The sequence below is a fragment of the Gorilla gorilla genome, chromosome 5 (assembly GCF_029281585.2).
Source record: "Gorilla gorilla gorilla isolate KB3781 chromosome 5, NHGRI_mGorGor1-v2.1_pri, whole genome shotgun sequence".
NCBI lineage: Eukaryota > Metazoa > Chordata > Mammalia > Primates > Hominidae > Gorilla > Gorilla gorilla.
The window spans coordinates 174,583,033-174,594,530 of record NC_073229.2 but is presented as its reverse complement, the minus strand read 5'-3'; the positions used below and the strand labels follow the sequence as shown (position 1 = coordinate 174,594,530).

Here is an 11,498-nt window from a genome sequence, read left to right as displayed (position 1 = left end):
AGACAAAGAGGAGCTTTGTTGAGCAATAGAACAGCTTAGAGGTGACATGCAGGGGTTAGGCCCTTTCTACAGGGCATCCCAACGAGTGTTCAGCTCCTAGCACAGAGGAGACCCTGGAGTGAGAAGCTCCTCTCTGCAGGCAGGTCATCCCATCATCTCTGCAGCTCTCAGCAGAGGCAGCACTGGATGGGGTCATTCCTGTCTACATGTAGGTCGTCCCATCATCTTCCCAGCTCTCAGCATAGAGGAGGTCCTGAGTGGGTAGCTTCTCTCTACAGCTAAGTCATCCTGATGTCTGCTCGGCTTTGGCAGAGCCTGGGGCTTTTATAAGCCACAGAAGGGAAGAAATGAATGCCAATTGGCCCATGACCATGGGTGGGCCTGGAAAAGGAACCACAAGTTCCCACTCCAGTTGGCGGGACTGGCAGCCCAGCCCACAGCCTTCAGGCCCTCCCTGATGTGAAGGTAAGGCCTCACCAGGGACTTGCCCCCCTTCCGCCAAAGAACCTGTCTGCCTCCTGTTGATGTTTATGGTGCCAGGCTGTAGGTGCCAAGGGGCAACTGTAGGCCAGTGCCGAGCTGCCCTCAGCACCCCTTGGCTTCACACCTATACTCGTTGGCACCCAAAGTCCGGAGGGGGCCAAGGTGGAAGAGGCCTGGTATGTCAGCACTGCCCTAAGCGTGTGCACACCCAGCCAGGCTGTAACAGCCCTGGACTCAGCCCTGACTTTGCTCCATGATCAGAGCAGGCACTGACAACAGGGAGAAACCAGGCAGCAGGAGCAGGTATTTCGGAGCCTGTGAGAGCAGGGTTGGCCTTCATGGGCCTCCAAGAGCACAGAGATGTCTGGGCCTGCAGATTGATTTGGGTGGCTGCAGCTGCACCCTGAGGGGTGGGGCTCCTGCCTGCTCCATGGAGCAGGAGGCCTGGGTCTGCAGCTGCAACTTGGGTGACTGCAGCTGCGCCTGGGAAGGTGGGGTTCCTGCCTGCTCCTGGCCCCTCCAAGAGCACAGGGATGCCCAGGTCCACAGTCGTGGCTTGGGTGGCTGCAGCAGCACCCAGGGAGCTCCTGCCCCAACTTAGAAGGGGTGGGGCACCTGCTTGTCCCCAGTTCCCACTGACTCCATGGAGTGTGCATACCTGGCCGCACCTCCCTGCTGCAGCCAGCATGATGGCAGCGGCTGCTCCAGAAGGCCTGCCCCTGCCATCAATGGGACCCAATTCATACTTCTTTGTCAGCTCTTTCCATTAGATACTGATAATCTGCTTACATTTCTGACTGTCTACCAGCAACTAAGGCCCTTACGGGTAGGGCTGGTGATCCAGGCCTGGCCTACTGCTCCCAGCAGCCACTGAGTGGAATTGGGCACTCTGGGATGGTGTCTGAGCCATCTTCTCTGATTTGCCTGGGGCCCTAGAGGACAATAGATCACTGAGCATGAGAAAGGGGCGTGTGGGCCACAGTGGGGGCCAGACCCAGTCACCTGGTCTGGAGAGAAGGAGGCAGTCATTATGGAAAACATGTACCGTGGTCTGAATGAGTGTGTCTCCCCAAAATTCGCATGTTGAAACCTAGTCCCCAAGGTGATAGCGTTAGGAGAAGGGGCCTTTGGGAGGATTAGAGGCCCCAGAGAGCTACCCTGCCCCTTCTACCATGTGGGAACCGTGAGAAGTCACCATCTATGAATTAGAAAGTAGGCCTTCACCAGACACAGAAGTTTCTAGCACTTTGATCTTGGACTTCTCACCTTCTAGAACTGTGAGAAATAAATTTCTGTTGTTTATAAGCCATCCAATCTATGGCATTACAGCATAGGAGCCTGAATGGATTAAGATGGCATAAAACGATGCTTGAAACATGAAAACTCCGGGAAGGAGAGTAAGTCCTCCAAGGGGGGCATGTGAAGAGGGCATTTCCCTGTTGTAGGAGTCTTCTAAGGCTTGGAGGTAGTTTCCTGCCTCAGAGTAACCAGCACTACCCCAAACCCATAGGCTCAGAATTTCCCACAGTTCCTGGGGATCTGCATTTTAAGTAGGTACACCAGGTGATTCTTCTACAAATCACAGCTTGAGAATGACCCTGCCCTGCTTGAGTTCAGACTATTTGGCGGTCTCTGAAGATTGCTTCAGGCTGCATCAAAGTTAGGGACATTGGGGTAATTGCCTGTCCAGCACCCATATAGCTCTAGCAGGAAGCACAGATACCCCAAGGACTCCCAGGGGTCCAAGAAAACACTGGCCACCATGTGGGCATCCGCAGAGCAGTAGAACACAGTGCATCCATGCAGGTGAGCTCAGCAACGGTGGGAAGGGCCGGAGCAGCGGCAAGACACCGGTGGAGAACAAGACATGAGGAATGTGAGGAGTAGGGACAGCAGTGGGGTAGACACTAAGCCAGCAGATATAGGACAGGCCTAACTCATTAATCGAGCCACCTGGAAAGGTCAGACACACAGACTCTGCAGTCAGCCTCTCTGGTTTGAGTCCTAGCTCCACTTCTTACTAGCTGGGTGGGTGACCTTGGACGGGTTATTTCATCTCTCTTTGCCTTAGTGCCTCATCAGTAAAATAGCGACAATAACAGTTCCTACCCATGGATTGTTGTAGGATAAAATGGGTTAACACATGTGAATATATCAGAACAGTATCTGAGATGCAGTTGGCATCATGCTGTCATTGCTGTCATTGTTATTACCGTCAAGAATCCACAACCAGTAGGACCTAAAAAGCATTTATGCTACCAAATTAGTGTTTGACAAACAGTTGTTCAACTGCACTGAACTATGTCAAGCTGCAACCTGGGTCTCTCCTTGCCCAGCATGTACCAGGCTCCAAAACTAACTCTACCCTCCTCTTGGGGTCTCGACTCTTCACAGAGAAAAATGATTGACTTCAGGTAGGCTTAGGAACCAATATGGATGAAACGCAGCTTCTAGAATTGTACTACCCTGACTCTGCCATTTAGAGTATAGTCAAACTATTTAAACTTCATAAGACTTCATTTTCTTATCTGTAAACATGGCAATAATCTCCAGCATACGGTTCTTGTGAAAATTTAAATGAATGATATTCTATTTAAGTTAATGATCTTTTCTTCTCAAAAAGAAAAGCAATCTAGCTAGGGTTATTTATATGGTAATGAACTTAATCTGGTTGAAGTGCCAGTATTTTTATGAACATTTTAAAAAGCAGAAAGCGAATCTATTTAAATCATATATATTTCTAATTGGTGGGATAAGATCAGGGGGTCCCCTCTTTTGCCTTTTGTCTACTGTTAACCCAGCATTCCAAAACCCACAACGGAAGAACAGATTGTCTGGATATACTGTATTTATTTTAGCTGTTCCTATGGAATAAATTACTTCTGAATTTAGTGGCTTAAAACAACGATAAACATTTATTATCTTGCACCATTTCTATGGATCAGGAAATTGGGAGCAGCTTAACTGAGTGGTTCTGGTTCAGGGTGTCTCAAGAAGTTGTAGTCAAAAGTCATCTAGGGCTGCAGCCATCTGAAGGCCTAATTAGAGGTGGAAGACTTGATTCCAAAATGGTGCACTCACATGGCTGGCAAGTCGGTGCCGGCTGTTGGAAGAAGACTTCATTTCCTCATCATGTGGCCCTCTCTGCAGGGATTCTTGAGTGTTCTCACAATGTGGCAACTGGCTTTCCCAAGAGCAAGTAATCCAAAAGAAAGCAAGGGAAGCTGCAATGACTTTAGTGACCCAGTCTCAAAAATCACACTCTCTCATTTCACAGTATTCTATTGGCTGCACAAGTCAGCCTTATTCAAAGTGGGAGGAGATGACACAGGGTGGAATATCAGCAACAGAATCATTGGGGGCCATCTTGTAGGCTGACTACCACATTTACAAAGGACTTAAAGCCTGTTTTCTTAAGGACTAGATTAAATCAACTTTTAAAATATGCTGTTTTACTTTAAAATTCCCTTGGTCAACACTTCACCAAGATTCTTTAGTTTAAACAAATGCTGGAAATAGGAAGTTAATTCCCAAGGCCATATTTTGCTTATTCCTGACTGGGTATGGTATGAGTGGGCGGATTCTTCTGGGGGAGTACATCAAGGAGTGAGACATGGCATTTCTCACCCTGAAACAAATAGTTTAGTATCTTCTCAAACTTTGTATTGCTGGCACATGTGTGCTAAAAGAAAAACCTTAGACAAATTAAATTTAACACAGTTTAGTTGAACAAAGAATGATTTGCAAATTGGGCAGCCTCCCAAGCCAGAGTAGGCTCAGAGACTCCAACGCAGCCATCTGGTGGAAAAGTATGGTCAGAAAAAGGAAAGTGACACACAGAAAACAGAATTGAGGTGCAGAAACAGCTGGATTAGTTACATCTTGGCATTTACCTTATTTGAACATGGCTTGAACAGTTGGCCCCCTTTGGCCAAAACTCAATGATTGTCACAGAAATAGGTTACAGTCTGTTTATACCTCCATTTAATTTATAGTTCACCATATAGGGAGAAACCTTTAGGCTAAATTTAGAATATGTAAGGAGGCAGCTTTAGGCTAAACTTGATTTAACGTGTGTGTATAGTAGATACCAGAATACTTTGCAACAATATCCATGTTCTCTTCTTCTTGAGATAGGTCCTTGGGACTAGTTCTTATGAATGGGATGTAAGCAGAAATTAGGTGTATCATCTTCAGACTGAGGCGGTTGAGTGGAATGTGATTTATCCATTCGCCCTCTCTTTTGTCACCTGTTGATAGGATGCAAAGCATTGGTAGAGGGAACCATGGTACTAGAAGATGACAGAGCAACCAGTTTGAAAGAGCCTGGATCCCTGAATGAATGTATGGAGCAGGGCTCTCTCTCTGTTGAATGGTGATGAGAGTGAGAAATAAACCTTCATTGTACGAAGCCAATGAAATGGTTTTTTGTTACTGCAGCAAGTATTACTTGCTGCTACTAACGCCAAGTATAAATCATATTTAAATCTTTGCCATCCTGGGATTCAATTTAATTATACAAAACTAAATTCATGTCTACTTTAATATTCATGTTTTCTCATAGAAGATACCATTTTTTAAATAATAAGAGTGCCAAGCCCCAGAACATAGCTCTAAGGTGAAAATGTATAATGTCATAACTTATTACATGACATCTGGGTCAAGAGAATAGAGAAGACGGTGGGGTTTAAAAATAAAAAGTAAATAAGGGTTATAAAAAATGCAATACTATATAAAAATTGATCCAATGTATTCAAAAATTAAAGACTCTCTATCTCTTAATAAATACCAAAGTACCACAAGATTCTTTATATACACCAAGGACTAGGCAAGTAGAAAAAACAAACAAACAACTTTAACCTTATAATTCTAGAATGAAGGATCATCTCCAGAGTCCTCAGTAGGGCACTTATAAACAGCTCCTAAAATCTTGTCAGCACAATCAAGGGCTGTTTCTCAATCTCTTTGTATAAAAAACTAGACTGCTAATAAAGACATACCCAAGGCTGCGTAATTTATAAAGGAAAGAAGTTGAATTGACTCACAGTTCCACATGGCTGGGGAGGCCTCACAATCATGGCAGAGGACGAAGAGGAAACAAGACACATCTTACATGGAGGCAGGCAAGAGAGCGTGTGGAGGGGAACTGCCCTTCATAAAACCATCAGATCTCATAAGACTTACTCACTATCACAAGAATAGCACGGAAAAGGCCCACCCTCCCAATTTAATTACCTCCTAGGGGGTCCCTCCCACTGCATGTGGGAATTATGGGAGCTACAATTCAAGGTGAGATTTGGGTGGGGACACAGCCAAACCATATCAGACTTTATTCATTTTGGTTCTTCCTTTGAGGAAACTGAGTCCCATAAGGAAATGGAGGAAAACATGGCCAGCAGTGCCAACTCTCACCCCATTCACTTCCCGCCCTCGAGGGTGTGCTGCCCTTTCCTTAGCACCACCCACTCGAGGGCCGTCACCATCGCAGTGGGGGCTCTCCGTGTTTCCTGAGATCTCAAACCCAAGCGTTTCTTGGGGCAGCAGCGGGGGGCCTCGCCATGGAACTCCCGGCTCCCACGAGGGCTTCCGTGCCTGCTGGCTCTTCCGGCTTTGAGCGTCCGCACGAGAAGCCCCCTGCTGGCCACATTCATGGCGTGGGGACCTCGGGCTAAATAAATTTCATTTCTCTCTTCTCCCTCCTAAGTGTCTTCCACTATTTTCCTTTGTTGACTCTGGACTTGTTCTAAATGCAGCCCTACTAAACTTTTGGGGGGTCTGAGTGTTTCTGGCTTTAAGGGGTGCAGTGGGGCGGGGGGTGCAGAGGGGCTGGGGCTGCGCTGGGAGATGGCGTTGTGTTAAGTGATCGTGGACACAGTGGTATTTACAGCCTCACTAACGTACCTTGTCTTGCTGCCTTAGCCTCTGACTGTGAATAAAACAGTTCTCCTATTTTTTTTTTTTAAGACAAATGACAAATAAAGCTGGGTAAAGAAAGTAATCATTTACTTTGTGTCTTGGGACATGACATTTCTTTCCTAACATCTTTCGGAAAGCTGGAGTTCCCTAATGCCCTGCTGAAGAAAATGATTGACATCTTTCAGAGGACGAGGAAATTTATGCGCTGGAAAACAATTTCCAGGACGTTGGAGATGAATAATTTCCCTCTCTATCACTATGTGTACAAAAGAAAAGGGACCCAGGGCGCTGAGGTAACTGTATGAAAAATAAATGTGTGGCAAAGGAATAGTAAAAATACTTGAACTGAAAACAAAGAGAAGTAATCATTTTTTATAGTTTGGCTGTAGTCACTGAACAATTGATTTAGATGACTAAGTCTAACACATCTGTATTTACACGATCTGGAAGACATAAATTACTAACATGTAGAAAAATTTTGGAGAGGGGAAGTAAACTACAGCTTAAGTATCTGATGAAGTTATCTAGCAAGACTCACTTTTTCATTTCTGCTGAAGTCTTGATTACATCTAGCATGACTGTGCCATCTAGTGGTTTCACAGTAACTGCCTCGAGTTGGAGGATACAGTTCGGAAAATTGCTTTGAATATCCCATGAACTCTTGGGTAGGTGCAAAAGTAATTGCTGTTTTTGCCATTAAAACAGCAATTTCTTTTGCACAAAAATGGCCCAATAAGAAAGAGATTGAAAGAGTATTTCCACGGCACCCACACGCAGCTAGTTCTGAATTACTTAAGCCAATCATGGCATGAAAGCTCATAAACTTCACACAAATGCCTAAATTCAAACCACTGATTTCATCATCTAAAAGCATCTACTCGGTGTCAAAATGCGTATTGTGGCTGTATATCAAAGACACCATCAGGGTCTGTGGGCTTTGTCACTGTCCCCAGATGTTTATCTGCTGAGGAGAGGAGCTGCAGGCTTCTCTTTCCTCTGTTTACAAGGTGCTAAGAGATACTGAGAATATCTGTAGCAACTAATAAGGTCACAGAAGAACCCCCAAACTCAATAGCCATCCATCAACCAACCAAAAGCTGATGTTATTCACACAATAACGTTGACTTCCCCATATTTCTTGCTCTGAAATGTTGGGGATCTTTGATCATTTTAGCTTTAAAGTTGGAGCCTAGCCACACCAGCTTGTGATCTCTCTTCCTCTACCTGGAATCCCCTGCTCTCTCATCTGCGTTCTGGAGGCCACCAGTGCCCACCTAAGGTTGTTCCCAGCTCACAAATGTCCCCAGTTCTGTGCAGTTCCCTGCTAAGCCACTCACATTCTCAACTGCGGGGACCTCAATGCCAACCACAGTACAAGAGCCATGAGAAACTCAGGGAAGAAAAATTAGAAAACAGCCTCCAGATCTCCAGGGAAGGAATAGTCATAGTTTATGTTACAAGTTGTTTTGAATAACTGCACACTTCATGTAGATCTATAAAAACGTCAATGTACAGAGTGGTAAAACAGCTAGGCTAAGAGGGGAGCAAGGCGGGGCCAGAACCCTCTATAACCTTTGGAAATGTTAGAAAAATGGAAAAGTGCCATAATTTTTTAAACATAATTCTACTTATTCCAAATCATTGACACAATTTTGAGATATAATTTACATGACATAAAATTCACCATTTAAAAGAGTGCAGCTGAGTGGTTTTTAGTATATTCACAAAGTTGTGTAACCATCACCTCAAACTGATTTTAGAACATTTTCATTACTCCTAAAATAAACCCATATCCACAGCAATCACTCCCAATGCTCCCTTCCTGCTCCAGCCCCTGGAAATCACAAATGTACTTTCTATCTCTATGGATTGGCCTATTCTGGACATCTTACACAAATGGAATCATACAATATGTGGCCTTTGGTGTCTGGCTTCTTTCACTCGGCATGTTTTCAAAGCTCGTCCATCTTGTAGCATCACAGTACTCTCTTTCTTTTTATGGCTGAATGATATTCTGTTGTATGGGTATACCAAACTTTACACATTCATTAATTGATGGACACGTGTTGTTTCTTTCTACTTTTACTATTATAAATAATCCCGCTATGAACATTCTTACACAAGTTTTTGTACATGAATATTTTCAAAATGCTCTTGGGTATGTATATCTAGGAGTGGAATTTCTGGTTTACATGGTAATTCCATGTTGAGAATTCTGTGTGACAATTCTTTAACTCTGAAAAACTGTCCAGCTGTTTTCAGCAGCATCTGCACCATTTTACATTCCCACCAGCAATGTATGAGGGCTCTAATTTCTCTATATTCTTGCCAACACTTGTTATTTTCTGTGTTTAAAAAATATATTACCATTATAGCCATCTTAGTAGACATAAAGTGGTCATTGGTTTTATTTTAAAGAGCAAAAATTAATGCAAATACAGACTAGAAAACAAATCAATGCCCTTTGGAGATTGAAAAGATCCCATTATAATAAAGTCAACTACATGTTTCTACCTCACTTAGCACAGAGGAGAATAATTACGCAGCCTGTTCAGGTACAGACTTTGCTACTAGGGCGTTTGTAGGATGAGAGAGTGAGTCAGAACTGTCTTCATTCATCCCACTGATGCAAGAAGTTTCTCTACAATTTATCTGACAGTTAATCATTTCATTCGATTTATCCAGTGGCAGGAAACTCTTTTCTTACCATTTTATTTATAATTTCTAGAATGCCCTTCTTGACATTTTCAATTTGTCATCTTATAACTTCCTGTAAAGTTTAAAACCAAGTGACAAATTTTAAAGTATACCAAGCCACCTCCCATGTCCTCAGTCTCAATACTTCTTTCCATGAAGCCACCTTCACATATTAACCTTTTCTATAAAGTCATGGTTTCCATTCTTTTTTTTTTTCACTTTTTTTTTTATTATACTTTGTTTTAGGGTACATGTGCACATTGTGCAGGTTAGTTACATATGTATACATGTGCCATGCTGGTGCGCTGCACCCACTAACTCGTCATCTAGCATTAGGTATATCTCCCAATGCTATCCCTCCCCCCTCCCCCCACCCCACCACAGTCCCCAGAGTGTGATATTCCCCTTCCTGTGTCCATGTGATCTCATTGTTCAATATCATCTCTGACACCTTCCTCTAGATATTACAATGTGTCAATATCCTTCTAAGCAGCTATCCTCAAATATGAACAAAATGTGCTGTGGCCTGTGGGGAATACCATGAGACCTTTATCGGTTGTGGTACTGTGTTTCTCTTAATAATACAGTGCAAGTCTGCAGGATTTTTTGCAACTATGTAAGATAGCTCAAATAGGGCTTCCACCAAATCTGCTAAAATCCTCAAGACTTTTTCAAATGACCTGCTGTTACCCTGCTGCTCTTGGCTAGGTGGTTTTTGAAGTTTATATTTCTCCATATTAAAACTCATTTTAAAAATTTTAGTCTATAATTCCACTTTGTTATCATCTTTTGGATTCACCTCACCATGCCAGCTTTATGTCAGCTACGAATTAGAAAGATGTTTTTATTGATGTTTGATCAATTCCTTATTATGAACCATGTGGAAAGCCTCCTCTCCAGATAAGCATCTATTCTAGGAGGCAGCACCACCCAGCAGCAATGACAGAATAGCTGTTCACTTGTCTGCCTACTATTACATTGAAATCTTGCTGTCCATGTTAAATACTAGTCACTTAATAAATATTTGTTTAATTGAATTGAATAATTTCCCTTTCAAATGTCAGCCTAGAGCTTTGTTGATGTCCCTTGATAAAAATCCCACTCTTTAGCTATCTTAAGACATGGTTAAAAAAAAAAATCAGTGACACTTTCTGTACAGCTAACAATTCACTTCCTAATATATCCTCCTTCATCTTTCAAGTTCTCATAAAAATCACTTACATTTTTTCAAGCTTTTTTATGTGCCGTGAGTTATGCCAAGCATTTTATGTAAATTAACTCATTTCATCCTTACATCAAACCTGTAAGTTCCATTTTTATTTTCATTCTAGGTATGAGAAAACTGAGGCACAGGGAATTTAAGTAAATCATCCAGGGTCACATGGTCAATTGCTTAGCAGAGTCAGAATCTGAACCCAAGTCCGTTCCAAGCTAGAGCTAGAAAGCCTTTTATGAAGTTGTGACCATCACCTAAAAAAGGAGAGAAACTCCTATTGGTGATATCCTACTGACAGCATTCACTTTTTTAGCCACATCCCAAAGATTTCTGCCAGTAATTGACATCTTTCATTCAAAAGTGACCCACAGGGGAGTGGTTGCCTCAGAAAGAGGAGAGAATGAATTGAAACTGAGGTAGGAGACAAGACTTTACTCCAAACTGGGTTGAAGACTGGCTGAAATAGGGAGGAGGTGAAAACACCTCTCCGTAAGACATGTATTACTCAGAGTTCTCTAGAGGGACAGAACTAATGGAATATATATATATATAGGAGCTTATTAAATATTAACTCACATGATCTGTCTAGGAAGATAGAACTAATGGAATATATATATATATATGAGGAGTTTATTAAGTATTAACTTACATGATCACAAGGTCCCACCATAGGCTGTCTGCAGGCTGAGGAGCAAGGACAGCCAATCCAAGTTCCAAAACTGAAGAACTTGGAGTCCAATGTTTAAGGTCAGGAAGCATCCAGCATGAGAGAAAGATGTAGGCTAGGAGGCTAGGCCAGTCTCTCTTTTCACATATTTCTGTCTGCTTATGTTCTAGCCACGCTAGCAGCTGATTAGACTGTGCCTACCCAGATTGAGGGTGGGTCTGCCTTTCCCAGCTCACTGACTCAAATGTTAATCTCCTTTAGGAACACCCTCACAGAGACACCCAGGATCAATACTTTGTATCCTTCAATCCAATCAAGTTGATGCTCAGTATTAACCATCACACGTGTCCACCAGTGCCATGTCAATTTATCGTTGCTATGGCAACACCCGGAAGTTACCACTCCTTTCCATGGCAATGACCAGGAATTTACCACCCTTTTTCTAGAAATGTCTGAATAACCTGCCCCTTAATCTGCATGTAATGAAAAGTGGGTATAAATATGACTGCAGAACTGCCC

The 11,498-nt window shown here is 43.1% G+C and overlaps 1 long non-coding RNA gene across 1 annotated transcript; it reads left to right on the top strand.

Moving 5' to 3' along the window:
- Window positions 1-325: 325 nt before the first annotated feature.
- Window positions 326-4,894, top strand: LOC134758686 (uncharacterized). Its single transcript, XR_010134131.1, has 2 exons — window positions 326-465; window positions 4,744-4,894. It is a non-coding gene; the product is annotated as an uncharacterized lncRNA (long non-coding RNA).
- The last annotated feature ends 6,604 nt before the right edge of the window (window positions 4,895-11,498 follow it).